The sequence below is a fragment of the Acinonyx jubatus genome, chromosome D4 (genome assembly GCF_027475565.1).
Source record: "Acinonyx jubatus isolate Ajub_Pintada_27869175 chromosome D4, VMU_Ajub_asm_v1.0, whole genome shotgun sequence".
Classification (NCBI taxonomy): domain Eukaryota; kingdom Metazoa; phylum Chordata; class Mammalia; order Carnivora; family Felidae; genus Acinonyx; species Acinonyx jubatus.
Genome location: NC_069391.1, coordinates 59,816,973 through 59,838,578, shown reverse-complemented (window position 1 = coordinate 59,838,578; position 21,606 = coordinate 59,816,973). Strand labels below are relative to the sequence as shown.

Below are 21,606 nucleotides of genomic sequence, written 5' to 3'. Positions count from 1 at the left end.
GTCTCCCTCTCTCTCTGCCCCTCCCCTGCTTGTACTCTCTCTCTCTTTCTCAAAAAAAATAAATAAACATTAAAAAATTGCATCTTTTGGGATGTGCTAGTCACAGTGGACATGTGATCTTTTTTGTTCACCCCCCAAAAAAATCCTCATTCAGATCCATGGTAACAGTACCAAGGAATTTACTTGAATATCTATCCTGCCCTGTTCAGGGCATAAGATATTTAGGCCACTCAGCTCCAGAATTTGCTTCTAATAGATTTAAGCCAATCCTCATGTCTCTACCACTGGCTACAAGGAGATACTGGAATGAAAACTTAACTCAGTCAAGCCAATGAGATACAAAGACATATTGGCTTGGGTCTTCAGGGAAAGGTGTTTCCACTTTATTCTTAGGATCTTAATAAGAGAGAAGCTTTCTTTATGTTTCTGAATAAGGAAATAACAGTGTTTGGGAACAGACACTCTGGAGACAAATTTACTGGGTTGAAATCATGGCTACTGCAGTTGTATGACTTCGGGCAAGTTATTTAATCTCTCTTTTCCTCAGTGTTCTTGTGTGTAAAATGGGAATATTAATCATTACTAGTTATAGAGTTGTTTCAGAAGACTACATGAGCTAATACTTCTTAAGCACTGAAAACAGTGTCTGGTACATAGTAAGCACTATTACAAGAAATAAATACAGTTCTAGGAAGCTGCTTGCAGCTATCCTAGGAGCAGTCACTATCAGCAAGGGGAAAAGGAAGGTAGAGAGAAGAGATAGTTAGGACTTCAGTGATTGCATTAACTCTGGGCTTTTCAGTTAAATGAATCATAAAGTATGTCTTTATTGATCAAACCTGTTTGAGTTAAGCTTTCTGTTACTTAAAATCTGAATATTTCTTGCAAGCAAGTGAATTGCCACCATCTTTAATTTAACAAACACTATTAAGCATCTACTAGCCTTGGGATATAAAGATAAGTAAGGATGTAGAGTCTCACATTCAACACGTATTTATTGAGTTCCTATTGTGTATAAGGCAATGTGTAGTTATTCACGGCATCTTTCATGACTCTAAATAATTATAATGCAAGATGTTATAAACTCTTTTTTTAACCTTTTTAAATGTTTATTTATTTTTGAGACAGAGACAGACAGAGCATGAATGGGGAAGGGTCAGAGAGAGAGGGAGACACAGAATCCGAAGCAGGCTCCAGGCTGTCAGCACAGAGCCCGACGCAGGGCTCGAACTCACGGACTGTGAGATCATGACTTGAGCCGAAGTCGGAGGCTCAACTGAGCCACCCAGGCACCTCTGTTATAAACTCTTTAAGACAGACATAGGTAAGTTACCCTGGAATTCAGAGAAGTCATGTAGAGATTGGGCTATTCAGTAAGTCCTCTTGAGGCAATACTGTTTTTAGGAATCCTAAAATAAAAGCATTGGAATGCCTGGGTGGTTCATTCGGTTAAGGATCGGACTCTTGATTTCAGTTCAGGTCATGATCTCAGGGTCATAAGAGTGATATCTGTGTCGGGCTCTGCACTGGGTGTGGAATCTGCTTGAGATTCTCTCTCTCATTCTCTATCTCTGCTCCTCCTCCATTCTCTCTCTCTCTCTCTCTCAAAATAAACAAATAAATATATAAATAAATAAATTTAAAATAATAGCATCCTTTCTAAATATTGCTCATCTATTCATTCATTCAAGGAGTATTCATTGAATACCAATGTGTGCCAGACTTTGTGCTAGGAGCCAGAGATGAAATATTGAACAAAATTAGACATGATCCTTGTTCTCATGGAGCATCAGTGGGGTGGGAGGAAGTCATTAATTAAATAATCACATAATGATACTACAAATACACCTTTGATAAGTGCTATAAAGAAAGTCCACCGAGCTCCAAGTTCAAGAGTCTGAGATAAAGAAAATGTGAAGGTCACTTATAGATTATCTGCATTTTATAAGTGAGAAAACATATAAAAAAACTATATTGCTCAATATCTCTCATTTATTTGGTGTCATAGCCAGAACTGGAATCCAGTACCCTTGAAACCTTACCTAATGATTTCTCCATTATACCAAATATCATACTCATAGATGACATTATGCATTTTGATTTGAAATCATCCTAGGACAATCATGGTTCCTAGTAAAGATTTTGTTCTCAGAAGACACAGTATCTATTTCTCATGACCAATGAAAATCATCATTTTTAAGAAAATTATTTCATTAGCAGTCTTCTTTCAGTAAGGTGGCAATGCCATTATGCTAGAATAAGGTATTTTATAGCAGCATAAGAAAGGTTAAACTCTGGGTGTGGGAGGAGATGAACATCTGTAATACATTTTCAGTACTAAATTAATGTCATTTCCAGTTGTGCTGGCCAGATTTCTTGCCTTTCTTTGACAGACTTAAAGAATGAAAACCACCCCAAATTATGTGTACTGGAGGTCACACGTGGCTTAACTGGACTCTTTGGTTGAAGTGTCGACATGTGGCAATTTTGTAGAAACAAATGATCATTATAGGGGGCATGATAGTCAACACAAATAGGATGCAATTAGCATGTGTCACTACTGGCTTCTGGTGGAAACATCTTAATAGACAACAAATAATAAAGGTCAGTGTATTGAGACCAGCTCAGTTAATTAGTTTCTTGTTGTTTCTGGAAAAGAAAGTAAGCTATTTTAATGTTGTTTCCCCTCTTCTTTCAACAGATATCACTACTCCCCATGGAAAGAATCAAGATATTCTCTATGGTGTCTCCCTTATGTAAGGAGGACTACAGTTTTACCACTTTCTTTGCAAAATAGGTTTTGTTTTTTATTGCATTTTTCATGCTCAAGGTATCCCAAAGCAATTTACAGTAATGAGTTTCAACTCTGGATTGACAGTGGCTTGGTAGGCAATCATGTTAGCCATTACATATTCAAGGCCTAGTTTACACCAAGCCCTGAAATTAAAATCTTTCTCATCACAAGAGGCAATGTCTCTGGGTGACTTGGTTAATCCTCCTCTCTTTATCCTAGCCTACCTCTCCCTCCCCTCCTCTCTGTTTTTCTTTCTTTCTCAACCCACTTGCCCAGCACAGAACACCTGCATTGACAATTTTCAGATGGATGTAAAAGGATATTATGTGTATCACTCTTACAGAGATATTTGATGATTAAAGAAACTAATTTGGAGAATGTTCGGAGCATCTTGGAAAAAAGTCAATATACAGAACCAGCTGAATGCGGCTTGAACTGGGTCTGCATGCAATTCTACCAGCAAGGCTAAGCTTCCCTCTAAGAGACCTACAAATTCAATGTCTTTCCCTTTAAACACTCTATGTCTGGTACTCCTAAGTGCCCCCAGAGAACTCTGCAAATCTCCTATCATAATCTTTCATGATATTTATTGTGTTTATTTGTTTACCTGTTTATACCTCACAGTAGACTGAACTCTGTAAAAGCAGCAACCTTGTCTAACTTGTTCATTGTTGAAATAATAGTGCTTACTACATTGCCTGACCTAGAGTAGTTGCTAGTAAGTATTAATGAGAAGGAAGAGTACAGAAAAGAGGGAAGTAAGAAGAAGGGAGCAAAGGTGGATGAGAAGGAGGGAAAGGATGTAAAAAGTGTCAGGAAAGAAAGAACAATTTTTTTGCACATACTGAAATAACTTATGATTGGTCTGATTCATTGTAGCCAATCTAGAATATTTAGTTATAAAGGTAACTGGTTTACCTTCTTCCTAATGCAGAATCTCTTCTATCACAACTCTGATGAAAAGTCATTCAGTCTTTGCTCAAACTCCACAACTTGACCCAAATAGCCTTTGATATTTTTGAAAAGCTTTATTATTAGACCACACAACTTATCTCCTGCACCTTTGTATATTTGTCCCAGTTTGTGCTTCCAGCATTAGTGAAGTAATTCAACCTCTTTTTATGCATGAGATCCTTCAGATAATTGAAAGGTATTCTTTTAAAAAATCCTAGATCTACCCGGGTCACTATCTTGGTCATTGTCTCCTGGGCATCCTCCAGTTTCTCTTGAGCAATGACAGTACCTATCATTGTAAAGAATATTGTAGATGTGCCTTCATCTGACAGAACATACAGCATTGTTCTCTGCACTGATCAGGATCCTCTACTTCTATTTATGCAACATCTATTTGTTGATTCCCTTGAAGCTTCTGGTTCTCTAACACTTCAGATTCTTTTTACATTAATTTTTGTGAATCTGTGAATTCTGTGATCTTTATTTTCAATACAGGGTGTTTTTGCTTGTTGTTGTTTTTATTTGGCTTGTATCTATTTTTTAAAAATTCAGAACTTTGCTACTTTTACTTTATCTTGGTTACTTGAGCTTATCATTTGTGAATATTGATATTTAAAAATGTCCTGATTTGCTCATTCATTTCCTATTATTGTTAGAACATGACAAGATATAAGTAAAACAAAGTGCTAGGCTCTGTGCCAGACTTCGAACATACAGAGTTAAATAAGAAAATTCTATCACAAGAAAAATTTGAGATTACTAGACAAAAAATAAGAAAATAAAGTCAACGACTTATAGGGCTATATGTAAGTGCAAAGCACTAAGAAAATACAAATAAAAGTATTTCAATCATCTATTGATAAGAAAACAGAAGGCTTCCTGGAGGAAGTGACAGTTGATATGAATTTTGAAAGATGCATATGAGTTAGCTAAATGAAAAAGAACAAGAAAATTTCAGGCCAAATAAATAACATAGGCAATAGCTTGGAAGCATGAAAGCAAATGACATAGTCTTTCATCTACTTTATTAGCCTTCCCTTTCATCTTTGTTTCTATCACAAATTTTAAAAACACACACCTTTTTTTATCACCATCCAAGTTTTTGATGAAATATTTAATATATGCTTATGCTGGCTTTGTATGCCATGGTATGGTAAGAAAATGATTCAGTTGGGACAACTTGACACTCACTTATAACCTGTATTTCTAGAAATTAACATCTGTTTGCCCAAAGTCTCCAAATCAGTGAAAAAGGTTTTGGCCCAAAAGAAAATATGAACTGGTTTTATTCTCCTAATATTTATGCAGCTAGTAAAGAGGAAAAAAAAAAGAAGAATATGGGACAGTTGTTCTGGCAATCTTTACCTTCCAGACACTGGGTCATCCGTTTTCTAACGGATGGGAAAAGAATTGCCACCAGCCAGAGCTTGTCACAAACAGACCACTAAATCTAGAACTCAAGATACTATCAGATTAACTCATTTTAATGTTTTAAATGTTTATTTACTTTTGAGAGAGAGAAAGAGACAGAAAGTGAGTGAGGGAGGGGCAGAGAGACAGGGAGACACAGAATATGAAGTACACTCCAGGCTCTGGGCTGTCAGCAGAGAGTCCGATGTGGGGCTAGAAATCACGAACTACAAGATAATGACCTGAGCTGAAGTCAGACACTTACTGACTGAGCCACCCAAGCACCCCAAGGCTGGCCCATTTTAATGAGCTAAGCAATGACTTTCACAGAGATTTAGCCTGTATTAGTTAGAGTAACATCAACACTGATGAAAGCAAAACATAACAAAATAAAATTTCAATGACGTCATACAACAAAATTTAACATCCACTTGACAGTTTGATAGCAGTTCCAGTTCAATGGGCATTTCTTTACCTAATGATTCAGGGACCCAGGTCCCAAACATCTTCATGTTCCACTCAACATAATAATGAAGCTTTCAAGGTTTTCATGCTTATGCTCATCAGAGTCATGGGATTGGAAAGAAAAGATGGAGAAAGAATATTCACTTCTTAACTCCTTTGTCCTAAGAGTGAAATATATTTCTGCTCACATTCAATCAGATACAATCAGTCATGCGACCCTCTCACTGGTCGACTGTTTTCATGTTCTCTGGAAAGAAACGGCCAAGTTTTGTTGTCTTCAGTTGAAAACTTTACCAGGAGTGCCACGAGCTATATAGGGATTTAATTATTTTTATATATTTTAAACACACTCTCTTACAACCAATTCAAATACTTTATTTAAAAATCAACTGAATATCAGCCATTTATTCAGCACACTTCTTATTTCATTACCTCATAAGAAGCCATCTCTTGTAATTATTAAATTATTACCATTAGTTAGTCAATTCTCACTAATACATATTTTAAAGTATAACTTCAAAATAATTTAACAATTTTCAAGCTCATGAAAATGACTTTCTGAAAATCTAATAAACCTGGAAGCATTTGTTATTGCCAGAAAGAAATAGGTTAACAAATAAAAAACAGGAATGGTATAACATTACTCTGAGATAGACAACATACACTAAGCTTTCTTCCAACACCATAATCAAACTATTTGGTAAAATTACTTAACAGGCTATGCATATACTAACTATATTATCACCTAGTGGATAATATTCCATATTGTTTAAAAAATACCAAGAATATCCACCTTGTCAAATATTTTGCTGAAGGGAAGCAACTCTATGTATAAGATTACCTCGATCTGCTTGACTCCTAATCCTCTTTTAATGCAAACAAACAAAAAAAAGGTGTGCTGTGCCTTTGTAAGAGTAGGTTTTTAACCCATGTTGTCTCCTAGTGAGGATCAAGTTTTTGCCAAAGTGCTCAGGAATTATTTATTGCATTTCAAAGTGATTCTGGAAAGCAAGGAGTATACCAATCTGAGATGGCCTGAAATCCATCAGCTACACAGTTGAAGACCACTAGGGATCTCATGAAGCAGTCTTTAAAAATCCCAGTAAATTGGATCAACCATGGCTTTCAGATTTCCCATTTCTCAGAGTTACTAAGGCATAGGAAGAGAAAGAAAGGAAGTTATAAGGAAGAGAGAAAAAAGGACCTCATACTAGGTATCCTAGGAGCAAGGATATGGTAGCATGTCATCAGAATTCTGCAGGTGTTTGTCTACCTAGTGGCTTCCTCAAAGGATTTATCTCTTGAGGAAAAAAATGGTTTTGTTCACATTCTGCAGCATCAGAAGAAATGCTTGATTATCTATTTGCAAAGGCATATTATAAACAGATATACCCTTAGACTTTTCCTTCTTGGAAACTACCAATAAAACTAATCTGATAGGAATTGAATAGGTATATTTCTATGGCAGCCACAAAATAGACAAAATATATAGTTCTTGATACTTTGTCAAAGAACTTCTGTGGCAACTTGTGGGAAGGTAGAGATGGCTTCTATTTCTTGGGTTATTTTAAGATGCCAGAAATATTAGGCTTATATTAAGAAAATGGAATACTCAAGGAATGTTGTCCTCTTTCAATTTTACTTTGATTACTACTCTAATCTAGAGCCCTTTGGGTATTTGCAGTTTGGATTCTTGAATTATGTGACCCAGAATTTTCCTGTCATGAATACTCCTCTGGAAATCCATGGAGGCAGAATACCTTGGTTTGAGTCCTCCTGACTCTTTCATTCATTCTCACTGGGACACACCATTTGATAATTAACTTTATTGAAACTCAGCTATCAACTGCAAAACAGAGATGATGATATTGATCTACCTTACAGGGCTATACAAAACTTAAATAAGATAAACTATTAGAAAATGCATAAGGTGTTAACTTTAGGAGTATCTCCAGAAATGGAGAAATCTTACTTTTTCCATGTAATGTTCAGGTAAGAAGAAAGGCAGAAAGCCTTCCCTCTGAAAGCAAAGGCCAGTGTACAGTTACAGTTAGGATAATCCCATACTTAATTTCTTTAGAAAGGATGCTTGTCTTTTATGTTTGTAATTATTACTGGTGGTCCTCCAAAAACAGATGCAAATTAGATCAATGACTAGAATTTGGAGCCTGGTGGTATGGAAAAGCATAAATGACACAATGGCTTGTGTCCGGCAGCTGTCATTTCTGAACTGATACATTGTTATCAGTGCTGGAAAAAAACACATGACATCTACTGACACTGATTAAAGCTGATTTTCCCCTGAAATGCTCTCTCACATCTATTGCACAGTAATGAGTCATGCCCAATGTCAGCCTTTCACTTTCTGACTGTCTAAGTACACATCCTTGGATAGGCTCCAGCCGGGCTGACATCTGAAATATAATGAACAATGCCATTCTAAATTGCCAATAAATGTAAAAGTAAATGTGTGAGGAGCCATATGGAACTTGCTATTGTGCTGGATGCTACAATACATTGTTGAGCATTATTTAGCAGTGGGAACTGTGTACAGTAACGGATGGGTGACATAATTCTCAGTGTGAAGGCACCTTGAACAAAAAAGGCAACTTCTGAAATAATAATGATATAAAAATGTCCACGTGCACTTCCAGACCATAGGAATACTCTGCCAGCTTCTGTGATATATAGCCTATGCAGGATGAGAAGATTTCTAGGTAGCTAGCTGCCTTTTGAGTCAAGTTATCTGCCATCCCCGCAGTTTCTTCTCTGGGCCAGCCACTAGGCTAAACACTTGTGAAGCAGTTTCTGCTCTCAAGAATCCCATTCTGCAGAGAAGAAGACAAACTTAAACACATTATTACAATAGAATACAAGAAGTACATTGTCTGAGAAGTGTCCATGGTGCAATGAAAGTGAAGAGAAAACAGCTGTTTAATGAGGTGCTATGAGAGGAGGAAAAGGAAGAGATTGACAAAGGAAACAATAATCAAAGACTTTGGATATGGAATATTTCATAGGGGAAGACTAGGGGAAGGGGTTTTTTGGCAGAAAGCATATAATATGTAGACGCAAGGTGGGGTGAAATATGGCCTCTGTGCATGGCAGCCAGCAGTCTGGATGGCTGCAGCTTGGGAGCCCACGGGGAAGGGATGAAAACTGAGACAGAGCAGGAGCCAGATTACAAACATATTTGAGAGCTAAAGATAATATATAGTAAATTTAACAGAATTTTGAGATGTTTCCAAAAATTATCAGGCACGTAGTAATGTTGGTTAGCCCATAAAAATGCACCTTGCAGATCTCACATTGTCTAGTGAGACTTTTCACTTTTTTAGGTGTATAATGTGTCACTGGAGCCTCCTAGTTCCCAGAGACCCAGTGATGTTCTCTTGGCAAGAATATTCCTACTTTTCTTCTGACACAGAAGCCCGTAGAATGAGTAATTTGGTAGAACTTCATCAAGAAGAGTAAGGTAATGTCCATCAATCAGGAGACTGGTTAAATATTTCAGGGTACATTTAAAATGTATTACTCATTGCAGTTAAAATGGATGAGGTAGTTCTTTATACATTGACTTGAAAAGATGATCAAAACATGTTGCTAAGTTAAAAAATATATTTAAAAGATGTGTACAAAGTATTGTAGGAAACACACCACAATATTACTATGACTCTTCTAAGGAGTATGCCTGAGTAAGATGGAGATTTTATTTTTGACTTTATATATTTTTGCTTTGCTTATTTGTGTTACAATGAGCTTATATTATTTTACAATTTTCACATTCCCTCTCCTCCCAAAACACAAGAGAACACAGTATAGAAAGAGAAGCAAAAAGGTAAAGGTGCGATATTCACACACACACACAAACCCTTCTGCTTGGAATTCTTTTGATGAGATGACTCCAAACAACCACTCAACAAACTCCTTGGCTAATGATTTTTTTATTGACTTGATTTAATGTATGATTAAATTAATCCAACTGCCTGGTTGTTTTGGATCCAGAGAAATAAAGCCCATGTTTCTTTTACCCCATGGATTTATTTTCTTTAGGCCCAGCTAGGTCCCCTAGTAATTTTTCCTGTAATAAAACTGTATTGACATAAGACCTCTCATTTTTCAAATTACATTTTAAAAATTTAAGGAAATTGAGGTGAGACTGGAGGATAGATTCTGATGCCTTATGAATTAAAGTGTTAAAGGTAGGATGGGGAAGATTTCCTGAGTGCTATGAGTTAAATCCCTTCACAAGTATTCTTCAAATTAAGCCTGCTAGCAAACTTTGGTGTATGTATGTTAGTCTCTGTTTTAACAATAAAGAGGGGTTAAGTAATAAATTAAGATGACACCTAGTAAGTGACAGATGTTTTAGGATTTTAAAATAGGTCTATGTAGACAAAAACAGGCATACATTTCATCAAGATGAAAACTGGTTCTAAAGAAATTCATCATAAGTATCAACCCAAGATATCTCAGTAGTCAAAATAACTTAGCAAGGAGAAGGATGCCCATGGAAATAAAATAAACAAGCTACAAAGGGTATGTCCAATCCCATTATGTGCTGAAATCTGTTCCTCCTTCACATCTTGGCTTTTTTTAGGTACAACATAAAATAATGTCTTGAACTGAATTAGAATGGACTGTTTACACACAAATATTAGTATTTTGGTCATGGATTTTTAGGACAAGACTCTCTACCTCCCAGAAGCTCTTAGTCATCTTCAGGCTGCATCCTTGGGGAGCCACATTCGATGACCCTAAGTCTGCTTCTCTGATTCTGTTGTTCCATTTGTCTCCTCTTAATAGTTGAAGCCAATTTGGATTTGAAATGGCTGGGTTCACTGCAGAGATTAAAGAATAATTTTGTTTACTCTTAATTCAAATGAACCCTGGAGCCTCATTAGTTATTTCAGTCCTAAGGCTTTGCTCCAGGAAAGAAACAGGAGATTGTTTTCAGACTCTGAAAACTATAAAGCACAGATCTGGTGTCCTCCCATCCTTTCAATTCTCTTCCTTTTCTTCAACCATCAATAAACAAGACAGGCTCAAAATTACTGTTAGTGGTTACAAGATTCAATTAGAGTGAGGGAATTTCTTGGGAAGAAGGGATTTGAATTACTTGGAAGAAAAGGAGGGTTGAAGACCCTTAGGATCCTGGAAACAATAGCTGTGGACTGTCCAGAATAAGTTTTTAAAAGTGACATTGTGGGGGCATTATGTGGCCAGACTAATAATAATAGAGATTAATGAGATTCTTAACCTCTTGGGCTTCTGGAAGAATGACACCAAGCATGTTATGGATAATTGGCATGGACGTGCAGGGAATGGTGCTTCACCAAAAGGAATTTGTGGTCTTACCTATAGTTAAATTCCCTTGAAAATCTTTTTGAAGAATGCCACCTTGAAACCCTCTCTTATTCCTTTTTCCTTCAGTACTTAGGTATGTGTGGAATTATCTCCAGCATTGGAACTAACTGGAGTGTCTTTACTTGAGTGTCACGTGAAGATGTTGGCTTCATTTGGCATCCATATTGCATGAGAAACACATCCCATAGTATACTATATTTGCTCTTCATGTAAGGAGATGCTCTCACTCTGAGAACAGACAGGAAGTGAAACTCACTAAAGGAATAACTGATGCCTCTTCTGGAGCACAGCTTATTGAGTGTAATAACTCACAGAACTGCCCCTGAGATTTAATATTTTAAAAAAACATTATTGTAGGGGCACCTGGGTGACTCACTCAATTGAATGTCTGACTCCTGATTTTGGCTCAAGTCATGATCCAGGGTTGTAGGATCAAGCCCCACATTGGGCTTCATGCTGAACATGGAGTCTGTTTAAGATTCTTTTCTCTCTCTCCCTTTGTCCCTCCCCAGCTCACGTGAGCATGTGGGTGCTCTCTTTTTCTCTCCTTCAGAATAAAAACATTAAAAAAATAAGAAAGCATATTACTATGAAAAATGTAAAACATACACAAGAGTAGAAAAGGGAATATAAGAAACCTTTATCACTCTGCTAAAACAATCACCAGCTGCCTGACAATGCTATGTAAGTTGATATCCTTATATTTTTCTTTGGATAACTATATGCAGGTGAATTTTTAAAATTTAAATTTGTGAGTGGCATACATTCATCAGCCTGCATCTTAATCATTGGAAAAAAAACTACGCTGTGATCATATTTGAAGCTCAAGCCTGTGGCCCCAGATCATACCAATTTTAGTAACATTTATAGATTTTCTACACTTATGTAATATCTTGAAACTGGAGGTAGGGAGGAACCCAAGCTGAATTTCCTCAGATGCTAAGAATATAAAAAGACCATATGTAAAGGGATCCCCCGACAATTATCTTTAAATAAAGGGGAAAATCTTTGTAGCAGGCTGATTTCCCCCCCTCTCTCCTCACACTGTTTACTCCATTCTCTGTCACTAAAAGGAGTTCAAAGAAGGCTTTATCTTTTCTTTTTCTCTCTATAAGCCTAATTTGAAAGGTGGATTTTGAGCTCATGTCCTTAGTGTCCAGATGAACACTAAGATTATGACCCAGATCAGTCTTTTCTCTTTTTAAATTTATCCTAACCCTCTCATCAACCTAAAGCCACTGACAAAAAAATGTTTAAGTAGCTGTTAATATAGTGTATAGAAAATATTTTATAAAATACCGGCAGTACAAGAATTTGAATTTGATAACCCTTTTAGTATTCCTATGTGTTCTATTTTGAATAGTCAGTGAGCTTTCCTGTTGCTTTGTCAGGATATATTTTGTCCTTTAGAAATTGGATTCCATTCATCTCTATGCTACACTTTTATAATTTGACTCTGGGATTTTTCTAAAAATGGTTAAATGTATGTTTTACAATATTGAAGTTCTGTGAATGGTTTTAACTATATTTCCTAGGCTAAGACAGGATAAGGATTCTTTACCAGGGGAATATTATCACTTCAAGCTGATGTCTTTAAGTGAGCAGGCAAGAAAATAATAATAATAAAGAGGAAGTGCACCAAGTATTCATAGGCAATGCTTCTAAAAAACATAACCACTTCACCATTGCTCAACATGTAACTTGCAAGATGTCATAGAGATCAATATTACTGGACTGAAAACTCATGAAAAATGGAGATATCTTAGTTCAATCATCCATGTGTTCATTATATGCAAAAAGGAAAACAACCTTTATAACCACATGCCTGAGACCTTAAGCATTTACTGAAATGGAACAGAAACAGCAAGGCCCAGGGCCTCCAGAGCAGTTGGATTAGAATGGGAAAATTTTCTCATTGAGATACTATAGGTAAGCCATCAAAATGGCAAGGTTTGAATGGAATAATGCACATCATCAGGAAAGTAAAACAAAAAATCCCCCAAAACATAGCACATGTAACCACAATATACGCAAATGTATTTATTTATAAATCTTAAATGCACCCTATAAATTATGCACTATGAAACGAATTTAAAAGGATAACATAAATAAACATATAAATTAGAACATTTACATTTTCTTCCCAATGAGCATGTTGAACAACACCCTGGAAGAATGTACCTTACCTTGCTGTTCCTTGTTGTAAAGAATTCTTTCATGCTCAAAAACAGCACTCCCTCTGGTTTTCTAGATAGTTCCATTATTAACCATATCATTTGATCAAGGAAGTATTGAAATCTATGGCTCAAAAGTTTTGCAACAGATAGAAGTTTAAGCTACTATATTACCTTCATGAATTTGTTTTTCCAGGTAAAATTAGCCCTCTGAATAAAGTAGAAACATCTCAGATGTGTGTATTTCAAATAGTCTCAGTCAAAAAGGACAGCTTTTAGGGCCTGGGGTTCCCGGGTGGCTTCTGGACCTTTGCTGTCATAAAAAAGGATGTAAATGAAGGATAGAAAGCCCATGTGTTGAAGCTTGTCTTACCTGGGCTCTGTTTTTCTTCCCCTCAGTGCAGCTACCATGATTTCCCTGCATGCTGTGGGCATCATTTCTAGAAAAAAGCCAATATTGCTTTAAGGAGTTCCTGATTCCTCACATCATAGCCCTTTGCCTTCACCTTCCCCAAACCACCACAGAACTTCTTAAAGGCTCTATGTTCTGCCTTCTCTCCAGGTTCAAGTGGACACTAGGTGACATAGAAGGATTAAAGTATCTCATGCTTTCCATTCTTTAAAGAGATGGTTGCATTTTTAGTTCCCTTCTTTCAAAAGGAACTGGAATGTTTGAATTTGAAATATTGTAATAGATGGTATAATTTTAGTTCACTGCTTTTTTCCCATCAGGTTAAAAATATCTTTCAAATAATATTCTTCTCATTGGATTTTCTTAGTCTCAGATTGTCTCAAACCGAAATTTGGAGGCTTTTATTAGTTGATAGTAGCTCCTTACTATTAATCATGCTCTTTGATATATACTAAATTTGACTTGATTTATTGAGAGATTGATACCAATGACCTTAGAATGAATAAAAATCATAATCATATTTAATACTGATACCTGGTTATCATGCTAGCTGCATATTAATAACCTGATGGATTTGATGATGCATTTTAAGTTGAAATATTAGAGATTTTTCTTTTGTTTGTCTGATTCTATGTTTTCTCATGTGTCCATTCTATTTCCTTTTCTTTAAGACAGAGGTTTCTCTAATTTATTCCTAAAAACACACCTCTTATCTTTTTTATTGAAGTATGCAGGTAGCTATGCATAGTAAACCATATTTCTTATTAATTTTCAAACTTTGCTTTCTGAGTGAAGAGGTTTGGAGTCCATGATGGGATAGGACTTCATTAAAATCCTGGTTTTTATTCTCAAATTTAAATTTTCAAATGCTTTTCAGCTACATCTCAGTTATGTCTATTAAATCTGATACTTCTTTTCACCCTTAATAGTGCTGAGATATTTATTATACTTATATAAAGTATACGAAAACTGGAGACACTCCATGGTATTGAAAACTGGGAATTCTGACCCAATATGCATGATGAGTCTTAGATTTGACCTGGCTTATTTGGAAAGCTCCTCTGTCAGCAAAATTTGTCTGCCAAGTGAGAACAAGAGGCCTGGCATTGTTTTCAGAGGAATTCAGCCTGTTTTCAGAATGTGAAAACATTCTCATCTAGAGGCTAGAGATTTTAATGACTAAGGTATTTGCCCAAAGATAAATGAATTGAGTGCAATGGAGAAGGAAGTTGTGTAAATATTTTAGATTTGCAACATCCTGTATTTATCTGTTAAATTTTTATTGTTACTTGTCACCCTCATAAAAGCACTGCATTTTATTCATTTGAAATTAAAATCATAGTGGCTGTCTCTAGTAAAAAGAGATTGAGTGAGATGGGCACCTAGTAGGTCTTAGAGATTGAGCTTACAATATCCATTCAGCTCTCAAAAGCCAATCATGGGATCAGAGTCACCTTGTCAATGATTGGTTTAGAAATAGAAAAATGATCTATTCTTGGTCAATGAGACATGAAGGAGACCATTACGAGAGGGCCTCAGAAATATTTTCTTGCTTTTAAGTAGTAAACATGGAGGAAAACACTTCTTTTCTACTTGCCCTGAACATTGTAGTATCTGCACACAATGGTCAGAATCACTGGAGCCCGCTTGCTGTCAGCCTGAGGTTGAAGCACACATAGAAATGAAGGAAGAGCTAAGGTGTTGGAGAAGCAGAGACCAAGTTTTCACACCTCCCTTCTGATGCTATTCTATCTCAAGGTTTGCAATGTGAGCTATTCATTTTTGTTCTGTTTAAGCTGGGGTTAATTTTCTGTTCCTTGCAAATGTGAAAACATCTCTGATTCAAATAGATCCAAGATCTTGATCCTCAATTAACTGTCTACTATTACCTGTAACTATCAACGGAGAGATGCAAAAAGAAAAGAAGGCCAGGTAGACGTATGCTAGATAATCTAAAGAGAAGTATATGGCAGATTCTTTTTGTCCAGACAAGGAGCATACATAAACAGCCTCATTTTCCTATACATCAGTAGTTCTTATGTGTGTTCTAAAGACCCTTGGCAGTCTGGTAATACCAACAGACCACTTTAAGATAAATATTTTTAAATTATTTTTTAAAAAGCATGTAACCACAAATATTATATTGCAATAGTTATCAAAATATGTTTAAAAAAACTAAATTTGTGGTGTATATTACACGTGCTTCTTCATCAATGTTTTTTTATGAAAGACTTATTGCCAAGTCACATAGCTACTATAATTTCAAAGTAGTAAATAAAAATATTTCAAGATATCTGCAAATATTAAGTGATATAAAAAATCAACATTTCCTGGGGCGCCTGGGTGGCTCAGTCGGTTGGGCGGCCGACTTCAGCTCAGGTCATGATCTCGCAGTCCGTGAGTTTGAGCTCTGCGTCGGGCTCTGTGCTGACCGGTCAGAGCCTGGAGCCTGTTTCCGATTCTGTGTCTCCCTCTCTCCCTGACCCTCCCCCATTCATGCTCTGTCTCTCTCTCTCTCAAAAATAAATAAACGTTAAAAAAAAATCAACATTTCCTATTTTATCATGGTCACAGTTTTTGTTAATACTTCTGTGGATTATTACCTTCAGTTCATAACTGAAGAAAATACTTAATTTTAGTTACAGTTAGTGAAATAATAATATACTGATTTTATTATCCAATTTATAAGCCCTCTAAATTCTATCCAAGGGTAACTTGTTTAGGAACCCCTGTTCCTACCTTTAAAAAAAATATTCTAATCCACTTTGAAGACAGACTTTTTTGTTTTGCTAATTGGGCCCACATACATAACATTAGAACCACAGATGTGTATACATGTATCAAATACAAATTAGGATTGCTACCACCTCAACTCTTGGACATTTATGTTCAAAAACCTTCTAGCTACTTTTTTCTTATGATGTTAGTTGGGGATTTTCTAGACATTTACCAAAAAAAAAAAAAAAAGAGTTTTGTTGTTATTTGTGGAGAAAATTCCAATTTTTCAAAACTATTTTTCTTTCTAATCTAATATTGGAAAGTTACATGAGTATTGCTTGGTAATAAACTCTTTGACTAGGTGTTATTGCTAATCTTGGCTAGAACAACAACAACAATAAAAAGGTGAAATTTGTTATCTGCTAAAATGCCTATCCTGACAATCATGATTTCCATTTTATTGGTCCAAACCTCAAATGTAACTCTCTAAAAATCATTTGCAGTTTCACTCTGCATCAACTTAAAAATCTAGAAAGTGAGAAAACATATTTTATGATTTTGTAGAGTTTTCTCACAAAGCTCTATATTTAATTTAAAAAGAAAAAATAATTTAATACTAGATAGATATCCCCTACCCTCATTCCAAACTCCCATTGAGAAAGCATTTCACTTGGGTTCTGTCCTTCAGCATATCCCAGTAAACTTTGCAAAATGTTCGCATCTTTTCATTTCAAATAGATTTGATGTACAAAAAGTGGTGGCTTCTTTTCATTGAGTAGATAAATTAGTGGAACTATGGAAAAAAATATGAGTGACAGGGTCTAGAGGGCCTGGAGGGCAAATATATATATAATATATACATATAATCATATACATATATATGATATATACGTATATGTATATGTATATGTATATATCTCCATATATATGTGTGTATATATATATATATATATATACACTTGGCAAATATAAATATGTATTTGGCATATACATACATACATATATATATGGCAAATATATGTTATTATATTATATTTGTATTATAGTATAGTGTAGTATAGTATAGTATTGTATTATAATGTGTGTGGATAGTTGGAACGATAGATAAGCAAATTGCCCTTGAGCAATGTTGTGATGTAGCAGTGCTTCAAGCACCCACCCTTTATAAAAGTAGATGTATTTTTAACAATAAGATTCATTTGCAATGAGCAGTTTGATGTTTCAATGTTGTCCATCAGTGTAACTTTTCTATTAATTGAACTCTCATTGTTAGTGGAAGCTGTAAGAAACTACTGGAGGATAGTCTCCTTGGGGTTTTTATTTGATCAAGTCTTCATCATTTCCTGAAATGGCTAAGCCTCATTAATAGCTACTACTCCTTTCAAAAGAAGCTGCCCTGTTTCTTCACCTGGAGCTTATCAGACTTCGATAATGAATGATGTGGAGGAAACTGCTAGGCATTAGCATTAGAGTCATCATTAGAGACAAGATTATATCGTTAAAAATTATTACAGCCAGAATGAAGATCAGGATAACAGAGGAATATAAGAGGTAACAGACTCGCTTGAAAGAAACATAAAAAATTGGGTGAAATGGAAGCCTTAAAGTTTTCAACTTCTCAAAAGACTGAATTCAATTGATTCCTTTTTTTTTTTTTTTAGGTTAAGGTTGATACCATACTCAAGATCTGCTTTGAGGATGAAGCCATGAAATTCAATTCTATTTATCAAGTATTTATTCATTTGTGTATTTATTTTTCAAGTAATTTTTGTTATAAAAACAATATGTGGTAGAACTTCCTCAATCTAATAAAGGGCATCTAGGAAAAAGAAACCCACAGTTAACATTGCATTTAATGGTAAGAAAATGAATGTTTTCCTCTTAAGATTATGAGCAAGACACTCTTGCCACTTCTATTAAATATTGTACTGCAAGTTCTAGCCAGTGCAGGAAGACATAAAAAGGATACAAAAGGCATCCAGATTGGAAATGAAGCAAAGCTATCTCTATTCACAGATAACATGATTTTTTATATAAAAAATCCTAAGGAATCCACTAAAAAAACTATTACAACTAATACACAAGTTTGGCAAGTTTGCACAATGTAAGAGCAATATACAAAAATAAATTGTATTTCTATACAATGGCAATAAATCTCTGAAAGTAAAATTAAGAAAATAATTTCATTTATAATACATAAAAGTATAAAACATAAAAACATAAAGCCTGAACTCTGAAAATTACAAAAATATTGTTAATAAAATAAAAAAAGATTAAATAAATGGAAAGGTATCTCATGTTCATGGATTAGAAGATTTAATATTGTTAAGATAGAAATATTCCTCAATTTTATCTACCATTTCAGTGCGATCCTAGCATGACTTTTTATAGAAATCAACAAGATGATCATAAATTTATATTTAAATGCAAGGGAACAGGGTGCCTGGGTGGCTCAGTTTGTTGAGCATTAGACTCTTGATTTTGGCTCAAGTCATGCTCCTAGGGTTGTGGGATCAAGTCTTACATCGGGTTCCATGCTGATTCTCTCTCTCTTTCTCTCTCTCCCTCTGTCCCTCTCCCCATTCATGCATGCTCTCCCTCTCTCTAAAATTAAAAAAAAAAAAAAAAATTAAAGGGACCAAGAATGGCCAAACAATCTTTATAAGGAACAAAGTAGAATCACATTTCTCAATTTTAAAATTTACTACAAAGCTATAGTAATGCATAGTGGCATTAGCATAAAGATAGACATTTAGATAAATTGGATAGAATTTGGAGTCCAAATATAAAACTGCTTGTGGTCAATTGATTTAAAAAATGCTGCCAAGATTATTAAATTAAAAAAAAGTCTTTCCAACAAATGGTTCTGAGCTGGATATCCATATGCAAAAGAATGCAATTGGACCTTACCACACACAAAAATTAACTTAAAATGGATCACAGACCTACCAAGGCCTAAAACTATAAAACTCTTAGAAAAAAAAAAACACACAGAGTGAGTCTTCACAAATCTAGGTAAGGCAAAGCCTTCTTAGAACATTAAAAGTGCAAGAGAAAGAAACCATGATTGGATGCCATTAAAATTAAAAATGTTTGAGCAAGACAGCAGTGTAGAAATTTCTGGCACGTATCCCTTCCCAGAAACAGCAATCTGAACAACTATCCACATGCCGAAGGAAAAAAGAAAAGAAAAACAGACAAATGAAAAACCTTCACAAGGGGTAAAGATTCCAGGTGAAGGATTAAAGCACGTGGTAGGAGGATAGAACTAAGAAAAGACATAGTAAAGAGGGTAGGAAAAAAAGTTTCACATTATCTCCATCGCTCCTCCCCCAAACCCAGGCAGTCCAGTGAAGAGAAAGACACCCTGTCCATGGGGAAAGGTGCATCAGGTAAGCACCGACTTCATCACAGACCCAGCACTACACCCACATCAGCTCTCACAGTCCCAGGAGGCTCCTGTGAACATAGGATCCTGGGCCACTCAAATGCCAGGCCAGCACCCCATAGATCTAGACTCTAGACTGGTTTACGTGGACCAAGGCTCTTGATCTACCCCAGTGCCAAGCCAGTACCCTATAACCTCAGTCTTCAGGTTAGCCCTCACAGACCCAACCTCCAGGCTGACCCCATGGGATCAGGCTACACTCACTTCTGTGGCCCCAAACTCCAGGCTCACTCTGGTATCAAGTTGGCTCCATTTATTCTCCAAGACCAAAATGAAAACCAAGAAAAAAAAAGGAATTATTATTTACTATTCTTTATACATTCTCTCCACTTACTTCATTTTATACCTTTGGTCATGCTATCCCTTACCTTGAAACATCTTTACCAACCCTCAATTCCACATAGCCAAATCTTAGCTATACCTCAAAGTTTTTCTTAAATGTTAACTCTTTCAGGAAGCCTCCAAGGCAAGAGTAGGAACTTTCTCATCTCTGAATACCTCTAGTACTTTATGGCTATTTTTTATGCCATTTACTACCTTGTATTATAGTTATTTTTCAGCCTGTTCTGATCCATTTCTTCTATTTCAGTTCCCAGTAATTGATACAGTAGCTAAGGGGCTTTGTTTTGCCTGAGATTTTCTGTCACTTCTAATGTTCTCCTATCAACAGTTCATTTGTGTTTATTCTATGAAAGGATGTCTTTTGTTATTTCATGTATTTATTCATATTTTCTGTCAATTGTTTTACTGTGCCTTTTATTAATTATATAGTAGCACACAAATGAGTCTCATGTTTTGGCCTATCAAAATCAACAGTGAGATGAAGCCACCTGAATTTTCTTTGGGAAACTTACTCTTGTCCCAAGGAATCCTGTTGAGGTGAGTGATGGAATTCCAAAAAGGAACATAGAATGAGGAGGGAAACAATTCCCATTGTTTCATGCCTAGGACTAGATAAGAAATCATAGGGATGGTTTTCATCTGCTGCCTTCTGAACTGAGGAATGATTTTTAAAGTATTTGCATACATTACAAATAAGAAGGAGAGCTTCCAGCTTCTAGCAATGCTTCTTCCCAACTAAAATGAATTCATAGAAAAGAAGACTGCGGCAGTATTTGCATTTCAGATTGACTAGCAGGCCTATCCAAACTTGTTCAGCTGGTCAGCTAATGCTGATGGCTTAAGACATCAATGTATTGTCAAGGAGAACTTATTACAATTAAATTCTCACACCCCACTCCCACCATGGCACGTACCTCATGGCCATAATCTGGATTTATAACACAGCTTTAGAACTGGGAATAATCTGGCTTCAAATAAAATATCTAGGTAACCTAAGAAAAATATTTCTTTCCATTTTGCAGTAATACAAACTTTTCATCCAAGTCCCATAAAACTCAAATCCTGCTACTTCTGTGCCAATCCATAGTTGAGAAAACTTGAGTTTTAAAGATTGGAAATGTACTGAGTTAGTTTTCCTGACACTGCAATTGGCTGTTTGCATGCCCATTAGGTTTACTTCCCAAATGTACTGTGAGTTCAAAATCACTTGTGCCCTGTGAATATAATCAGGAAATGTCACTGGGGCATGAAAGAGTCCAGGACAACAAAAGCTCACACACTGTAGCCTAGGGAACTTTATTTTGCATTTTTACTCCCTCCCAGTGGAGAATAAACTCCCAATTAGAAAAGGAATACTAGTATGAGAACTTTGTCCTATTTCATTTGCTTGGGTTTAATGCTTAAACCCATTAGATGCATTTGCTCACAGCAATTGTTGCTGACACATCTCAGAGTATAATCAAGTGAATTGATGTTTCAAAGTTAGTAGATAGTGATCAAGGACAGACTATACCTAAAGAAT

The 21,606-nt window shown here is 35.8% G+C and overlaps 1 long non-coding RNA gene across 1 annotated transcript in view; it reads right to left on the bottom strand.

The window, feature by feature from the left end:
- LOC113595871 (uncharacterized) overlaps window positions 1-21,339 on the bottom strand; it is a 58,127-nt gene extending 36,788 nt beyond the window's left edge. The window contains exons 1-2 of the long non-coding RNA XR_008291188.1: window positions 20,597-21,339; window positions 13,538-13,604 (exon numbers count right to left, since the gene is read on the bottom strand). This is a non-coding gene — a long non-coding RNA (uncharacterized LOC113595871). The remainder of the gene's footprint in view (window positions 1-13,537; window positions 13,605-20,596) is intronic.
- Window positions 21,340-21,606: the final 267 nt, after the last annotated feature.